The sequence below is a fragment of the Glycine soja genome, chromosome 18 (assembly GCF_004193775.1).
Source record: "Glycine soja cultivar W05 chromosome 18, ASM419377v2, whole genome shotgun sequence".
NCBI classification, from domain to species: Eukaryota; Viridiplantae; Streptophyta; class Magnoliopsida; order Fabales; family Fabaceae; genus Glycine; species Glycine soja.
This window is the reverse complement of record NC_041019.1, coordinates 22841594-22859148: the sequence shown is the minus strand read 5'-3', so window position 1 is coordinate 22859148 and position 17555 is coordinate 22841594. Positions and strand designations below refer to the sequence as shown.

General features: G+C 32.2%; 1 long non-coding RNA gene across 5 annotated transcripts; it reads right to left on the bottom strand.

Moving 5' to 3' along the window:
- Nucleotides 1-9588: 9588 nt before the first annotated feature.
- LOC114395137 lies at nucleotides 9589-13769 on the bottom strand. Of its 5 annotated transcripts, none has more exons than XR_003662957.1 (5): nucleotides 13323-13768; nucleotides 13118-13232; nucleotides 12678-12836; nucleotides 10687-12429; nucleotides 9589-10571 (listed from the first exon to the last, which is right to left on the bottom strand). It is a non-coding gene; the product is annotated as an uncharacterized LOC114395137 (long non-coding RNA). The 5 variants fall into 5 exon arrangements; XR_003662959.1 differs by having other exon boundaries at nucleotides 9589-10098; nucleotides 10476-10571; nucleotides 10687-12836; nucleotides 13323-13766; XR_003662956.1 differs by having other exon boundaries at nucleotides 9589-10123; nucleotides 10476-10571; nucleotides 10687-12836; nucleotides 13323-13764.
- Nucleotides 13770-17555: the final 3786 nt, after the last annotated feature.

Here is a 17555-nt window from a genome sequence, read left to right as displayed (position 1 = left end):
AAGTGACTTGTTTCTGAAGATTTTTTCAAAAGTCACAACTTTTTAAGTGACTAGTTTTCAAAAGAGTCACAATTTTTAAAAGGTGACTAGTTTTAAAGAAATTGCCAAAGAGTCACAAACTTTAACTAGAGTCATCAAATGATTATAAATATGTGACCATGGCATGAATTTCAATAACATTTTTTTACAGAACTTTTTGATTCATTTCTCTTCATCTTTCTAAAAGTTTTTGTTCAATACTTTTTCTTTCAAGAAAAGTTCATTGACCAAAAACTTGTGCTATTCTTTTTCTTCATTCCTTCTCCCTCTTGCCAAAAGAATTGAAGGACTAACCGCCTGAGTTCTTTTGTGTCTCCCTTCTCCCTCTTCCAAGAGAATTCAAAGGACTAATCGCCTGAGAATTCTTTTGATTCTTCCCTTCCCCTTAAACAAAAGATTTCAAATGACTAACCGCCTGAGATATCTTTTGTTTCCCCTTACAAAGATTCAAAAGACTAACCGCCTGAGAATTCTTTGTCCTAACACATTGGAGGGTACATCCTTTGTGGCACAAGTAGAGGGTACATCTACTTGGGTTGTTATACTGAGAACAAGAGAGGGTACATCTCTTGTGGATCAGTTCAAGTGGAGGGTGCATCCACGTGGTTGTTCAAAGAGAACAAGGGAGGGTACATCCCTTGTGGATCTTTGGCTTGTAAAGGATTTTACAAGGTTGAAAGAAATCTCAAGAACCGTTGGTTGCTTGGGGATTGGATGTAGGCACGGGTTGTGGCCGAACCAGTATAAATCTTGTGTTTGTCTTCTTCTTCCCTACACTTTTTAATTTCCGTTGTGTACTTTTAATTGCCGCTTTTACTTTTGGTTAAGTTATTGTTTTTGTTCTTTACTTTCTTAACTTAGTAGTAAAAGCCTAATTGAATCTAGTAATATTAAGAAGGATAACTTGTAATTAGTCAAGACAAATTAATAATTAATTCAACCTCCCCTTCTTAATTATTCCGAGGCCACTTGATCCTACAGCAACACCATGTGTTCCTTGTCCTTGGTGTGAAAAAAAAACCTTCATAGTGTGTTTGGATGGAGAAATTTAACAGGGGAATTCATTTTTTCAAGGAATTTAAAATGATTCATGATAAAATAGCTTGTTTGGATAGAGTATTTGAAAGGGAATTTAATTTTTGGTATTTTTATGAATCATTTTGATTGACTAAAATAGTGGGATTTCAAATTCTCTCATCCAAGTTTTTTCAGTTGATGTTGACCAATGATTTTTTTGGTTGATGTTGGCTAGATATTTTCTGCTGACATCGATCATGACTAAGTTTTGAGTAGACACCTGTTAGGGTTTTTCAGCTGATATTAGCTAGGTTTTCCCAGCCAACATCAGCCAAAGCTATTTTTTAGCAAATATCGGCTAGGAATATTTTTTAGTCGATGTTAGCTAGGGTGTTTTGGTTGATGTCAACTAGATTTTCATAGCCAACGTCGGCTAGGATTTTTTTACTGACATTGACTAGGGTTTTCTGGCTAACATCAACCATAGCTATTTCTTAACCACATTAGCTAGATTTTTGGTTGATGTTGGCTAGTGTTTTTTCTGCTAACACCAGCTAGGTATTTTTGACCGACATTGAGCATGACTATTTTTAGTCGACATCGACTAGGTTCTTACAGTCGACATCCACTAGAGTTTTTTCAGCCGACATCGTTCAGAGCTATTTTTCAGCCAGCATTAGCCAAGGCTATTTTAGTGCCAATGTTGGATAGGGTTTTTGTCCAACATTGGCCTGGGCTATTTTTTAGCCAACTTCAACTAGGGATTTTTCGGCCAACATTGACCAATGTTGTTTTTCAGCCGACATCGGGTAGGTTCTATTGGTCGGCATTGACCAAGCTATTTTTTGGCCGATATTGGATAGATTTTTTTGCCAACGCCTACTAGGATTTTTTAGGCCGACGTTGGCTAAAAATAACCTTGGTCAATGTCGTTCGAAAAGACCCTAGCTGGTGTTGGTCAAACAAACCCTAGTTGATGTTGGTAAAAAAATCTAACCAGCTTCGGCTGAAAAATAGACTCAACCAATGTTAGCCAGAAAATAGCCCCGATTGACGTAAGCTAACAAATATTCCTGGCATACTTTGACAAAAAAAAACCCTATTTGATGTCGACCGAAAAATAGCCTTGGTTGATGTTAGTTTAAAAACATCACTCATTGTGGTCAAACAAAATAACCTTAGTTAAAATTATCAATATTTTGTATTTATAAATTATTAAAAATTGAAAATATTTTTTAATTAATATTTCAAAATTAGATTGTGTTTATTTTCTATAAAGTTTAATATTAAAATTTCATATATTTAAAATATAAAATTGAAATTTTGCATATGGAGGAAATTGAATTGCCCTATCCAAACAAAGAATTTAAAATGGAAGAAATTTAAATTGATTTATCCAAACAAAGCATTTGAAAAATGAAGGAAATTAAAATCAAAGCAATTCAAATTCTGGGCATTTCAAATTCCTTGAAATTTTGAAATTCTTGATCCAAACACAAGGTTAGGGAATATTTTGTGAATGTCTCCTATTTTCTTCTATTTTGTCATTTCCTTAAATTTAAACGGTATCCATTCAAAATAAAGAGAGACAAAATGAATTTGTATAGGATAGAGCATGTGTACTTCTCTTTTTTTTTGGTTATCACGGACTTTCTGCTCAATGTTGATCATTTCAGAAGGTATGCGAATTTCTTACTACCCAGACGTGTGAAATAACCAAAACACATCATGTAACACTAAGTATAAAAAAGAGTGGACACCTTTTGATTTTTGCGCATTGGACGTTGGATAGATAGTAAACAGAGCAGTCTTTCTTGGACGATACAAAGTATTGCTAAGTCCTTTAATATTTGAACCTGTTCACTTGTCAAAAACTCATTAGAACATCATTAATTTATACTTATTTTTATTCATCAATGTCGCAACCTACCATTTGGCGAGAGAGCTAGGCGAGACTCGAGGGTGCGTCTTCCAAAAAAGAAAACGTGCGGGAGTCGCCACCAACATTTATTCGAGGAAACGCTAGGAAAAACCAAAAATGGGTCTACGAATTTTAAGAATAAGGGTTCGGGAGTTGTTTACGTGCGAGGAAGGTATTAGCACCTCACATGTCCATCACAAGAGACGGCAGCCTTTAATCGAGTGTGCAAAATCATGACTTCAATATTTATTTATTTTCCCTTTTTTTATGTTTTTTATCTTTTGGGGTCGACAAGAGCATTGCCCTTGCTCCTACGTATCCTCAAGTGCGATGAAGAACTCAGACCTACATAGTTCTTTAAAAGCAAGAAAGTTGTGCATCGTGTGGAAGCAATGTCTTCCAAGGTTATTTTGATGATGCCAAAGAATCAAGAGTTAAGGAAAGTTTCAAGCAAAGATTCAAGAATCAAGTTTCAAGTTTCAAGAATCAAGAATCAAGAATAATCAAGATCAAGATTCAAGACTCAAGATTCAAGAATCAAGAGAAGACTCAATCAAGATAAGTATTAAAAAGTTTTTCAAAACATTGAGTAGCACATGAAGTTTTCACAAAATCATTAACAAAGAGATTTACTCTCTGGTAATCGATTACCAGATTATAGTAATCGATTACCAGTGGTTTTAAAATGTTAAGATTTTCAAAATTCAAAAGGAAGAGTCACATCTGTTGATATGTAATCGATTACACCTTTATGGTAATCGATTACCAGTGACTGTTTTTGAAAAATTCATTTCCAAAAGTCACATTTCTTCAAGTGACTTGTTTCTGAAGATTCTTTCAAAATTCATATCTTTTTAAGTGATTAGTTTTAAAGGAATTGCCAAGAGTTACAAGTTTTGACTTGAGTCATCAAGAAACTATAAATATGTGACCTTGGCATGAAACAATTTAAAAATTCATCTCAATCATTTCTTTCAATCATCTTTCAATATTTTCTTTCATCTCTTTCAACAGTTTTTCTGTTTCATCTTCTCTTCATCTTTCTAAAAGTTTTTGTTCAAAACTTTCTCTTCCAAGAAAAGTTCTTTGTTCAAAAACTTGTGCTATTCATCTTTTTCATTCCCTTCTCCCTTTGCCAAAAAGAATTCGCCAAGGACTAACCGCCTGAATTCTTTTTGTGTCTCTCTTCTCCCTTTTCCAAAAGAACGAAGGACTAACCGCCTGAATTCTTTTGTGTCTCCCTTATCCATTGTCAAAGAATTCAAAACGACACAGTCTGAGAATTCTTTTGATTCTTCCCTTTCCCATAAACAAAAGATTTCAAAGGACTAACCGCCTGAGAATTCTTTTGTTTCCCCATTCACAAATTTTCGAAGGACTAACCGCCTAAGAACTTTGTCTTAACAGATTTGAGGGTACATCCTTTGTGGTACAAGTAGAGGGTACATCTACTTGGGTTATTGACTGAGAATAAGAGAGGGTACATCTCTTGTGGATCAATTCTAGTGGAGGGTACATCCACTAGGTTGTTCAAAGAGAACAAGGGAGGGTACATCCCCTGTGGATCTTTGCTTGTAAAAGGATTTTTACAAGGTTGAAAAGAAATCTCAAGGACCGCAGGTCGCTTGAGAACTGGATGTAGGCATAGGTTGTTGCCAAACCAATATAAAAACTCTTGTGTGTTTGTCTCCTTCTTCCCTACTCTTTTAATTTCCGATGTGCACTTTAATTATTGCTTTTACTTTTGGTTAAGTTTCTTTTATGTTCTTCATTTACTTAACAACATAGTAAAAGCCATAGAAGAGTAAATTTTTAATTAGTAAAGGTTTAGGAATAATTAATTCAACCCCCCCCCTTCTTAATTATTCTGAGGCCACTTGATCCAACACATCGAGTTGCTTTTAAAATTTTGAACGGTTCATTTTGACCAACAAAAATAAAAGAGACTGTTAAGGAGTTGGACCTTGAACGGATTTAAGCAACCTTTATGGATAAAAGCTCAGTTATATGTTGATTTTAACTTTGGTTTCACTTATTTACATTCAAACTCATTAAAAGACAACTTGTTAGGTAAATGATCGGTTGAAATTTTATTATACAAGGATAAAATGAGATTACGGCATAAATGATCAGTTGGAATTCACTTTACATGAAGAAACGAGATCACTGATAGTGGAAGAATGAGATGAAGATGTGCAAAGCAACAAGGAGGACCCCTAGGGGTGCATAGAGTGAATTCAAAACCTTAAAATAAATACTAAACGGTTTACGAACAAAGAACGATCAAAGAACGATGTAGGAATAGATCACAGATGCGATTCGGAAGCGCCTCGACCTCATTTTTTCTTCTTCTTTCTCCTTCTTCTCTCAATATATGAAGGTTAAACCCTTTCCTTCAGCCCCCCCATGCCTATTTATAGGAAATGAGTGGACTTAGTTGATCAGCAGCTCGCCCAGGCAAGCTGGTTACTTCACCCCTAAGTCATTTAGGGGCCAGGCAAGCTAGAGGCTAGCCTGGGCGAGCCAAGGATCATAAAAAGCTTCAAAATGACCCTTTTGCCCTCCTTTTTGGGTATTTTCCACATTCTTTACCGAAACATTGAAAAACCTTTTGTATTGCGCGGCAACTGGTGTCAAGGAGCTCAATTCGGCTAGCAAGAATAAAAACTTTAGCAAATGATCATCTCCAGACGAAATTAGGGTCTGACAATCAAAATTCAAGAAAGATGAGAAAAGTGGTCATCCAGACCTAACAAAATCATGTACCTAAAGAAGTTGATGGAGCCTCGTTTGGAGGTAAGATATTCAGAGGAGTTGTTGCAAGGTGTTTCAATTAGGATTACTATTTTGGAAGAGGCATTTTCATGCTGACATATTCATCCACGGTTTAAGGAAACATCTAACCAATTGTCAAAGCTAAAGAAACTCAAGTTTTTGTAGGTTTGAAAGAAAAATGTTGCATTTAGTATGTGGAGACGTTTTAATTTGAATTAATCTTAAGTTGAATTGGTGAATGAATAAAATTTAGATAGTGAGGCACCAGTGAGGCAGTGCCCATAAGGGTTGATGATGATTCAAATGATGGAAGTCCTAAGTGAGTATAATGGATTTTGTTTCCCATTTTATATTTGCAATGGTATTAGTATGTATACTATACATTGACTATATAGTTAAATGCTCATAGCTAATCAAAGAAAAAAATAGAGGACTTGTTGAAATAATCATTTTAATCATTCAAGTTAATAGATTATCAAGCATATTATATACAACTTTACTCTGAAAAGCATATTGGCAACTTCGTGGTTCAATGTAGGAAAGAAAAGCTTGGAGAATGGGGTTTGGTTTTATTCCCCAACATGCTTTAGTGATTCTATTATTCTATATGGAAGTGTCTTGTGAATTTATGACTTAGGCATGGAATTTTCTGGTTGTAACTACTTTGAATACCCTTTCTTCATTGGTTTTGAAGCTTTTATGGCAGAGCCTCAAGCCCAATATGCTTTAGAAAATTTGTAGGTTAACCCATCATATCATAAAAACATTAATTTTTTTTATCATTACTACTAATCTTTAATTCTATTTGTTTGTTGTCCTTGGTTTCCATTGAATACATTTATGTGAGTACAAAGTCAAAGGTGTATATTCATGTTTTACACCTAGTTTTTGTTTATAATCATTCTTGTATTCTTTCCAGCTTCTAGTCTCACATCTTCTTTACTACTTTATCTTACTTACTCAGACTAGTCTCACATTTTTCAATATTGCATTGATGATTAGATTTCTGAATTGATTGATGATGTATAGAACACAAAGAGAAAATAGTAAAGCAAATGTGAGACTCGGAATGGGAATGAATACTAGAATTATTATAAACACAAACCAAGTTTAGAACATCAAAAGGCACCATTGACTATGTATTCACAAAAATGTATTCAATTACGACTAGGGATAACAAACAAATAGAATTATAGATTGGGAATAATGATAAAAAAATATTAATATGAAGTTTTTATGATATGATGGGCTGACTTGCAAATTTTCTAAAGCATATTGGGCATGAGGGTCTGCCATAAAAGCTTCAAAATCAATGTAGAAAAAGTACTCAAAGTAGTTACCACCAAAAAAATTCATGCCTAAGTCACAAATTCATAATACACCTCCATATAAAATAACTGAATCACTAAATCATGACAATGAGTAAATTAAAACCAAACCCCATTCCCTAAGATTTTCCTTCCTACTTTCAACCACAAAGTTACAAATACGATTTTCAAAGTAAAGTTGTATATAATAGGCTTGATATTCTATTAACCTGAATGATTAAAATGATTGTTACAATAAGCCCTCCCATTTTTTCTTTGACTATCTATGAACATGTAACTATCTAGTTAGTGTATAGTTTACATACTAATATCAAATGGAAAACAAAATCCATTGTACTCACTTAGCACTCCCATCATCATTGACCCTTAATGAACAATGCTTCATTGGTGGCTCTCTATATGAAATTCTTGCATTCACCAATTCAAATTAAGCCTAATTCAAATTAAAATAGCACCACATACTAAATGTAACATTCTACTTTTAAACTTACAAAAACTCAAGTTATTTTATCTTTGGCAAGAAAAAAAAGTTGTTCAATCCCACTAAATACTTTGGTGTATTATGTGGCAACTTGATCCATGATTTTTTCATCTTTAAATGTAACATGTGTAATCAATTAGTCTAGTGTTATTAACTTATTATAAAAGATAAGACACATATAAGTTATCCATTGAACAATTTAAATTGCTCAAGTAATCACAAGGCTAATCTATGTAATAATAATCACAAGATTTTAAGTACCATGACACGAGGTCATAATAATCTCTTTTGAAAAATAATTAGAGTTCCTTAGTTAAAGGATGATTCAATAATCATCCTTCAAGATGCAGGTTTGTATTATATCCAAAACATCACACATGACTAGTCTAAATGCAAATATGAATCTTGACACCTGAAGAAATTTGATGCCTTTAAACACAACAAGAAAGAAAGGCATGTCCTACCTAAACATAGACACTTGTTCCTTAATTAGTTTGATGGATAAACTTGTCTAGAACAAAAACTTGAAATATGAAATTCATGTTAGATTGAACTATATAATATTGGATTAGTGGATAAACCACTAATCAGTTTATTCAAATTAAAAAAGTTTCCTTAATTTTTTTTCCCTTTCTTTTATCTCATTTAGAATTTCTATAAACAAAGGGCCTTTGAAGTTAACAAAATTTTTTAAGTTTCAAATTACAATTTAGATAAACTGGCTCCCAATTTTTCATTCTTGTTAATATCACTCTTCTCATCATCGGTACTAGGTCCTCCTCATGTGATTTCTTGTATGAACTTCTTTCTTTTTTTAATAATATAAGGATGTTGCAAATGATTGGTAGGTGTCAAGGTGTCAACCTCGTTGGGATTCTAGCCTTTCTATGATGATGCCTTGCACTTTTGGCCCTTATTAAAAAATGGACTATAAATATTTAATTAAAATAAAAAAAATCATTCTACATTGATTTATGAAAATAACTTTAAAATCTAAAAATAATAAGCTAATACAATGTAGACAACATTTAACTAGTTATGTTGTTGCTTATAAGAAGGGACCATTTCCCATGCCTATTTAAGTTATTTTGTTGCTTATAAGAAATGACAATTTCTCATGACTATTTTAATTAAAATTTTGCTTATAAGAGATTGTTTCTCATTATTAAACACAATTGACATATTCCAAAAAATTTCCTTAAAAGGGACCAATAAGCAAAATACATCATAGTATTTCCAATGACAAACATTTAAGATTTATGATATAAGACAACAATTAAATTTGATAAGGTTATTGTGAGTCCAAGATATTATAATAGTGTTAAGCAATTTCATATAAATTTTCATTCAATAAGGTTATTTTAACACTAGCTATAAACAAAATATTGAGAATGTCTAATTGGAACAACAAAGAGAGTAAGTGAATTGTTCTTCAAACTTATTTTGTATTTTAATTTGTAGTACAAGAGTATATGTTAGTTCTTGCTAATAATTGTTGCAAATATGACATGTATAATTTTCACTAATAATTCTTGCTAATAATTGTAGTACAAGAGTACAATGTATAACTTTCACTAAAATTGGTTTAGAACCGATGTTGAATCAATTGTCGTTCAAAGTGAGAACTTTCGACGACGGTTCAAAAAATTAATGTTGAAGCATCTTTTCCCATAGATTGTAGATACAATCGATGTAGAAAGTGTCTTTACAACATCGATTTTGCTCAAAAACGATATTATAAAGGTACTTTCTACATTAGTTGTAGTCACAATCAATGTAGAAATTAAGAGCATTTTTTTAATATTTATTTTGTTTCACAATGAACCCAACTTACAAATTCAAAATAGACCCAAACGCTTTCTACAAAAATATTTATTCTATGCATAAAAACTAATAAGTGTACAAAACTATTAAAAGTATAGTTCTAAGTATGATATATATGCTTACACAAACAATTTTGGATAAGTCACAAATCTCTACTAGAATTTTGGGAAGAGTTAAAATGACAATATATAGAATAAAGTGGCTTTCTACTAAGTCATAGGATATCATATTTATAATCAACAAAAACTGGTGTAATAATGACAACAACATAACGTAACATATTTAAAAAATAATAATTTGCCCCCACTGACTTCAGATCCTGAATCCGCCACTTACACCCATCATATATTGGTAGCTTATCACTAATCAAAGTCATTTTGCATACCCCATGTGCCCCAAGTTGTTGCCACTTTGTTATTTTAGATACAATGAACTTAGGACAATTAAAATCAACTACACTTTTAGAAGACTAGCTACTCTAATAGATATGGATGGACAAAGCATATTGAGGGAATGATTATAGTAGCCTCAAATTTAAAAATACAACAATTGAAGGAAGTAATGCACCAAACGAACACCAAAAGCTTTTGCAATGCCTGCTATGATAACATCTGCATGAAGTGGACCTACACCTTCAAGTGCTATGACCTGTCTACTTGTGAAGACAACCAGCCAACTATTATATTGGTGGTTGGTCCACTAATTGTTATGACCTGTTATCAGGAAAACCTACCAGGGCTAATGGTAAGATATGATAATGTAAAAAAAAGTATCAGTGGTCTTACCATAGGAACAAAATTCTTTAGATAGCATTTAGTTCAAGTAATATTTTAACTTTCCTAAAAAATATTTGAGAATAAAATATCCTTGAAAACATTAATTTATGAACAAGTGAGAATAAAAGTTTCACATTGTAATTGAGTGTCAAGTTAGTAAACTTTCCCATGATAATTGATGGTAAATATATTATTCCTATAAAAGTTAAAAAATAACAATTTATAAATTTTCCCAAGAAAGTGGTTTAGTTAGGAATGAAAGATTTCCTATGCCAAATGATTCAAAACAATTATGTCATAATAGACAAACTTACTTTTCTTCAGCCCTAGAAACCTTGGTGCTCGTATTTACATCCCACAATTTTACAGTGCAATCAGCAGATCCAAATGCTATAATAGAAACTTCATAACTGATACATCCAACAATTATGAACAAGATTTAAGTATTATGACCAAATTGATAGCAACCTTAAAAACCATTAATCTTCTTCCTAATTATGATAAAGTAGTGCAGTAGGGGATCACCTGAAAGTGAGGGACCAGACACATGATGTGTGCCCAATCAAAGGTGTGAGACAACGGCTACTAGAGAGATCCCACATCATGATGATGCCATCTTCATCGCTAGATACCATATAGAAACCACCAGGAGACATTGCCAAAGACAAAATCATACCCTTGTGGCCAACGAAAACCTAGACACACTCACCACTCTGCACATCCCATAGTCAAACTGTTTTATCACTAGAACCAATTGCAGTTGTCATGCCATTGCACACACTAAAAATGATCACAAAATAGGCAAGGAGTGTTTCCTGATACATAATTATTAGTTTCTAAGACTTTAAGATACAAAATTTGATTTACAAACTCACTTCACAATGTATTTTAGTATATCACCTTTTTTACCTTAAAGATTAAGTGGCAAAATATATGTTCCAGTGACAAATATTTTTAATATCTAATTCAATAACTCTACTATTATAGGACTTCATAATAGACAGATGAAAAGATCATTTTCCCCTTCAAAACACACATCATAAAACTCTACTTAATCATAGATCACTTGTATATGAATCTAAAGCAATCAATATGTAATTATAAAATCAAATGAGCTACTGGCAAATATGGACCCCAAAAAAGAACAAAATATGGATAAAATTAGAAGTGACCGAGAATATTGAATGTAACAGTTTACATCAACATCAGACAAGTGCCTTACCATTATTCTTAAGGGTTGTATCTGGTCCATGGACCAAATTCTAGCAGTTCTGTCATGTGATGAGCTGGCAAAATAATGCCCTACAGGACTAAACTATTAAGTGGATTCCTAAGAATAATCTATCTTGAAATAATTTAACATTGTTGCATTAATTCTCTTGTCATATCTTGAAGTTCACTTAGGGAACCAACACAAATGGTTTCCTAGCAACTCAAATTTGTAGCGGTATTGTTCAATTTTTGAATGATTGCTTCTATCTCATCAACCCAATTTTCATTGGGATAGTTTATTACAGAAGACACCTTTATGCTTTTATCATAAGTGGCCTCAAATTCTCTGGATTTGACAGTAGCCTTTTGAAGCACAAAAGTTGGAAGTTGTGAATAAAATTAATTTGTTTCTTTATTATAATATGAGTTAGTTAATAATTATACAACATATTAGAAAAATGAGGCTTAGCACATTTGTAGCAACTAGTATAATTGAGATAACGCTCGTAAATAGTTTTCCAGAGTGATCCAAAAGTCATGTATAGACATGCAACTCATTTTGATAATATACTTTGAGATTGTTAGCCTCAAGTTTAAGCTTCAATATAGCAAGGTTGGAGAAAGACTTTATTTATAGCAAGCCTTAAGTTTGAGGTCCTAAAGTTAAAAGTCAACGAACAAAAAATTAATGAATTGTAGATGTATGGATGTTAATATGCCAACTATCAATGTCAGATTTGTCTCCTAAATTTAGTAGCATACTTGATTGGAAAATTAAAGGTTGAAATTGGGATCAAATACAATACACATTTTATAACTATGAGGTTATTAAAATTTTAAGTGCAGTTATAATTTGGTGCTTTACCACCTTTACTATAGAGAAGCATAATCCATGTTTGTCATATTTGAAAACAATAAAAAAATACCAACCATTTGAGCAACATTAACACTATAGCTCTTGGGCCAAGCACTAGGGGTAAGCCTGTAAAGAAAGGTGACTTCATATAAACCTGCAATTCCACCACCAACTTGGCATGCCATGTGGCAGAGATAGAACTTTACAAGCACAAAAAGCTAATTTAGAAATGTAATTTAAGTTTTGAAACTAAAACCAAGCAGAAGATGGAACGAATTACTACACTATAATGTAAACTTTCTATAGGATATCATGTCTAAATATGTCATGACTAGCAATATTATGGGCAATCAAGTAAACTAACAAAACCAAGATTAAAATGTTTCTTGCAAGCATTAGACTGAAAATTTACCACTGATGATTACACTGGATAAAAAACTAGTAATACCTTTGGATCTTTGAGATAATCAACAGCTAATCGATGATAGTGAGTACAAAACAATCCGCAATACTGCACCTTCCGCACAAGATATTCTTGCCCATAAGAAGTTGTAGTCCTTCTCCCAAGCTCATCCAGAGCCACCAATGAATTATGAGTAGCTGATGACTGTACTCACAATCAAAAGTACATATTTAGAAAGAAACAATGGTTTAAAAAGATTAGATTCACATGCATCTGTAATGCATAACAACTTAACAAGCCAAATAAAAGGGCCAATAAAACTTCACAAAATGCACACAACTAATTAATATATAAATGAATGAGCTCTAAATAAAAAAGGACCAAGCCAAAAAGAATACTAGTAACTATATGAAAGTTGTGATCTAGTGGCTTACGAGAACCCATATTTCAAGTGATACAAATTGATACTCAAAGGGGCATCTTACCAGCATTGATGCAGTTTTTGAAAGCTTAATTAAAAATGTACTTTGGTCTTATTCGAACAAAAATCTGGTCAACAGGTGACAATTCAAAACTTTCTACTGGGACATCAGCTTCTACCTGCATAAGAAATTAAAAGTGTAACTCCATAGAGTGATTGAGCCATAAAAGATCATCACCTGAAATCGAGGACGAAAAAGGCTTCCTCACCTGAAGTCCCCTCTGTTGGGGATGAGATCAATATGGATGGTGTTTGCAGAGAAACAAAAATAAAAACGATTAGTTTTGTAATGTGAAAAAAGAATACATACAATTTTGAGAGATTTAAGGTGCTCCAAGATAACTACAAAAGGGGAAAAATGAATTTACTCGCCTGCAAAATGAATCGCCATCACGGATAGGGCTGCAGTGGACTGACGACGGCGATGGTGATGACATCTCAGGCAACACTAATGACGGCAATAGTGATGACAACTCAGGCGACACTAACAATGACAAAGACGCGGTGGAGTTCAACACAAAAGGCTTCGAGAGTGAAAGCTTTTGAGGGAAGGGGAACGAATGGCAAAATATTGTGAAAAATAAGGTATTAGAAAACATTAGAATAATAACATTGGTTTTTATTAAACCTATGTTAACTGATAAACCACAACATCAGTTTTACAAAAAATCGATGGTAAGGAAACTCAACATCGGTTTTATTTAAATCAATGTTAACATTTTTCTATCAATATCGATTTTTTTAAAAATGATGTTGACAATGACATTTTATTTACACAAATACCACCGCACATTTTGTAAAATCGGTTTTTGTAAAAACCGACGTTAATTGGATGATGTTGAATCTCTTTTTTGTAATAGTGTCACAATCATCTTCTCAAGGTTAAACTAAGGAAAGCAACAAGTTGAGGGAAAATTCTCAGACATTGGTTCCCATTTACATTGTCCTACTCCTAGCTTCAAAATTAGACATGTAAGACAAAAACTTAAATTGTTAATAAATAATACCATTTAAGTGTGAAAATTATACCCTTTTAATCACACTTTCATAGATTTTGTTTACAAACTAACATCACATTCAATATGATGGAAATAACTTCCAAAATTGAACACTTTGATAGAGAGAAAAATAGGTAGTATGATGTGTTTCCAAGTTTGGATTTCATATTCGAATGAACCTTGTAATTGTAAGAAAGTGGATTTTTTAACTACAGGTCTAGCAAACAAAAGATTTAGATAGGATCCAATCCAATAAGATCTCTCCCTTTCAAAATTGGACGTGAAGGTTTCCTTTCATCCGACTCAGGTAGTTATGCCAAATAAAAATAAAAAATAAAAATGCAAAGGGTTTTCACTTTCAAATTCTATAAAAAAAAAACTCCAATCTAAAAGAAAAAGATTTACTCTTTACTCAAGAAAAAACTGTTAGCAATAGTATCGAAAGAATTTACATTTGCATAAAATAAAATATATAACAAAAAAACCTAAAACTAAAAGATTGCATCTTCCAATTAAAACAAATCAAAAATTATGATGTGAATTTTAGCACCTTCATTTTTGGATTGTAACCTTTGCTACCTAAAATGGATGATAAATAAAGTAAGGTGAATGGTTTGATTTTGAATGGTGTGAACCCTTACTCAGATGTATATCGTAATTCTTCACAATAAAAATCATTCAAACTAAGCTTTCTCTTCTCCAAGCACTCCAAACTTGAATTAGAAAATTGAATCAAACTATTTGGGAGTCAAAAGAAATTAAAAGGAGATAAATAATGTAAGGTGAATGATGCAATATTGAATGGTGTGAACCCTTACTCATATGTATATCGTAATTCCTCACAATAAAAATGGTTTGAATGATGCTTGCTCTACTACAAGCACTCTAAACTTGAATCAAACATGTATTAGGGATTCAAAAGAAATTAAAGGGATAAATAAAAATAAATAACAATAGGGTTTGAATTTTACTTTGGGCAATTGAGTAATGCGACAAACTCAGGCTTAGGTTGAAGCTTTGAATGACATGGAATGGGGAAGCAACATTGCGATGACAAAATTGGGATTGAAGTCAAGAAAATTGTGAAGTTACACTGAGGTTTACAATGTGCAGAAAAAATTGACGGCGTGAAAAAGGTTGTATGATTTATGAAAAAGGAAAAGGTGTGTCTCACATTCACGCGAAAAGGTTGAAGCTTATATTCAAGATGGTGTTGAGAAAATCATGGGTTACATTGAGGTTTACAGTGTGCAAAGAAAACCATGGCATGAAAAAGGTTGTATGATTGTGATTAAAAAAAATGAAAAGGTGTGTCTCACATTCACGCAAAAGGGTTGAAGCTTATGTTCAAGATGGTGTAAAGAAAATTATGGATTACATTGAGGTTTACAATGTGCAGAGAAAATCGTGGGCATGGAAAAGGTTGTATGATTTACAAAAAAGGAAAAGGTGTGTCTTGCATTCACTCGAAAGTAAAAATATTCAAGCACTTGTTGTGAGCTTGAGACTACAGGGAAATGCTAATGTGGTTCAACTCTTTTAAACCTTAATGTCGGTTCAATATAATTGCCACTAAATCATACTCTTTTTGTAGTGATTCATGATACCTTAAATGAATATGCTAGGTCTAGGTTTAATTGGACTAAAGTAAAGGAAATAAATGAATTCAAACTTAAGGATATCATCAAAATTGTGGATTTTTAAAAATCTAAATACTAAAATCATAGAAAAAATGAGACCAAAATCACTGATTAAGAATTAAAAAAGATTAAATTATAATTTAGATTTTAAAAAAATAATCATTTATAATTAAATGATAATATAAAATTATTTTCATTACCTAAGCTCTTAAAAAAACAAATTAACCAATCTTTAGGTATTAATTTTAGAATCACTGCTATAGGTTCACCCTTCTATGGTAAATCTAAATATAACTGTTAACAAGTACTTATTTACTTCCTAGCATTGAGGTTTGAAAAATAGAATACTGAATTTCGGATATTGGTTCATCCAAAAAATATACACCCGACGTTCATCCAACGCATGTGATTAATGACGTATATAAGTATGGTCAATTTTGTTTTGCAGGAGACTAACTTGTATTAGACATTTCAATAACCTCTTAACAGGTTAACCAGTTGTGAAATAAAATTAAACACAATAATTAATATTTTTTGCAGTAAACAAATAAAAAGAAAAAAGAAAAAGAAAAAAAAAAACTTAAACTACAGAAAAGACTAAAGTCATACTTTTACAATCATTGTAAGGAGAGCTTATTTATCGTCTACAAATGATTTTGGTAACATCAACCTTATTAAAAAATGTATTTATTAAATAAAAAATATAAAAGTTTAACGTCTCTGTCTAGTAAAATTCTTTTACTTTATTTAAGCAAAAATTCTTTTGCTTTTAATTGTTTAAAATAAGCATAAAGACAAAATGTTAACGTTTTCTTATTATAAGACTAAGTTTTTTTAACCTGTATATATCCACTTGATTGTTATTCTTGCTGCCGTGACAGACGAAGCACGGAGACCTATAACATACTCAACGCAGCTATTATTATCGACTGTGTATGTGGCATGAATAGCTGACAACATCAAAATTCGTTACAATAAAATAAAATATTAACCGTACCTGACATTTTTCTTGTAGTACATTTAGAGAATCCAAAATCGATGAGATTACCTTGCAAAAATGGGAGCTTCCTGGCTCCAGCCCTTCTACTGATCTTGCTGTTTGCAAAATTAATTTTTAGGGTGCTTTGGGGCTCACTCTGAGTGTTTCTTTTAGTAGGCTTCAGTTTTATCTTCGCTTCAAATATAAAATAAATATTTTTCAATGAAGACGTACTGAAATGTTAATTTACTTTTTAATGGGCAAGTATGATTTTAATGTGGCATTATAGAACCACCAACCAATCCATATGTTTTAGTATGCTTAAAAAAACAGTTAATATACATGCGTGGGTACGAGCCAATAAGCTTTGCTCATGTGGTCTCCAATAATGAGACTCAAATTCAGGATTAGTATTGTTAATTTATTCGACAAATAACCCACTAGACGTCAAGGAAAATCTTCATCTTCCCATAAAAGCTTTTAGTTATACCTTGTTTATAGTCGTTAGATTTAATCAAATCAACAAATGGTTGTTGCTGTGAGTAATACTCCAATCGATCTTTTTAATCAAGTCTAATATTCATATCTTGTGAATAAAAAAAACTAAATAATCATTTTTGTTCTTGAATGTGTAAATTGTTGTTAAATTCGTTCTTAAAAGATTAGAATTTAAAATTTAATCCTCAAAGTATAAAAAAATGTGACAAATTTATTCGAATATTAACTTTTATTTGTTACTGTTAATAAAATAACACACCGGACACAAAAAGATGAATTTGTCACAAAATTGTTGTCAACGTGATCATGCTGAATAGATTGGACGAA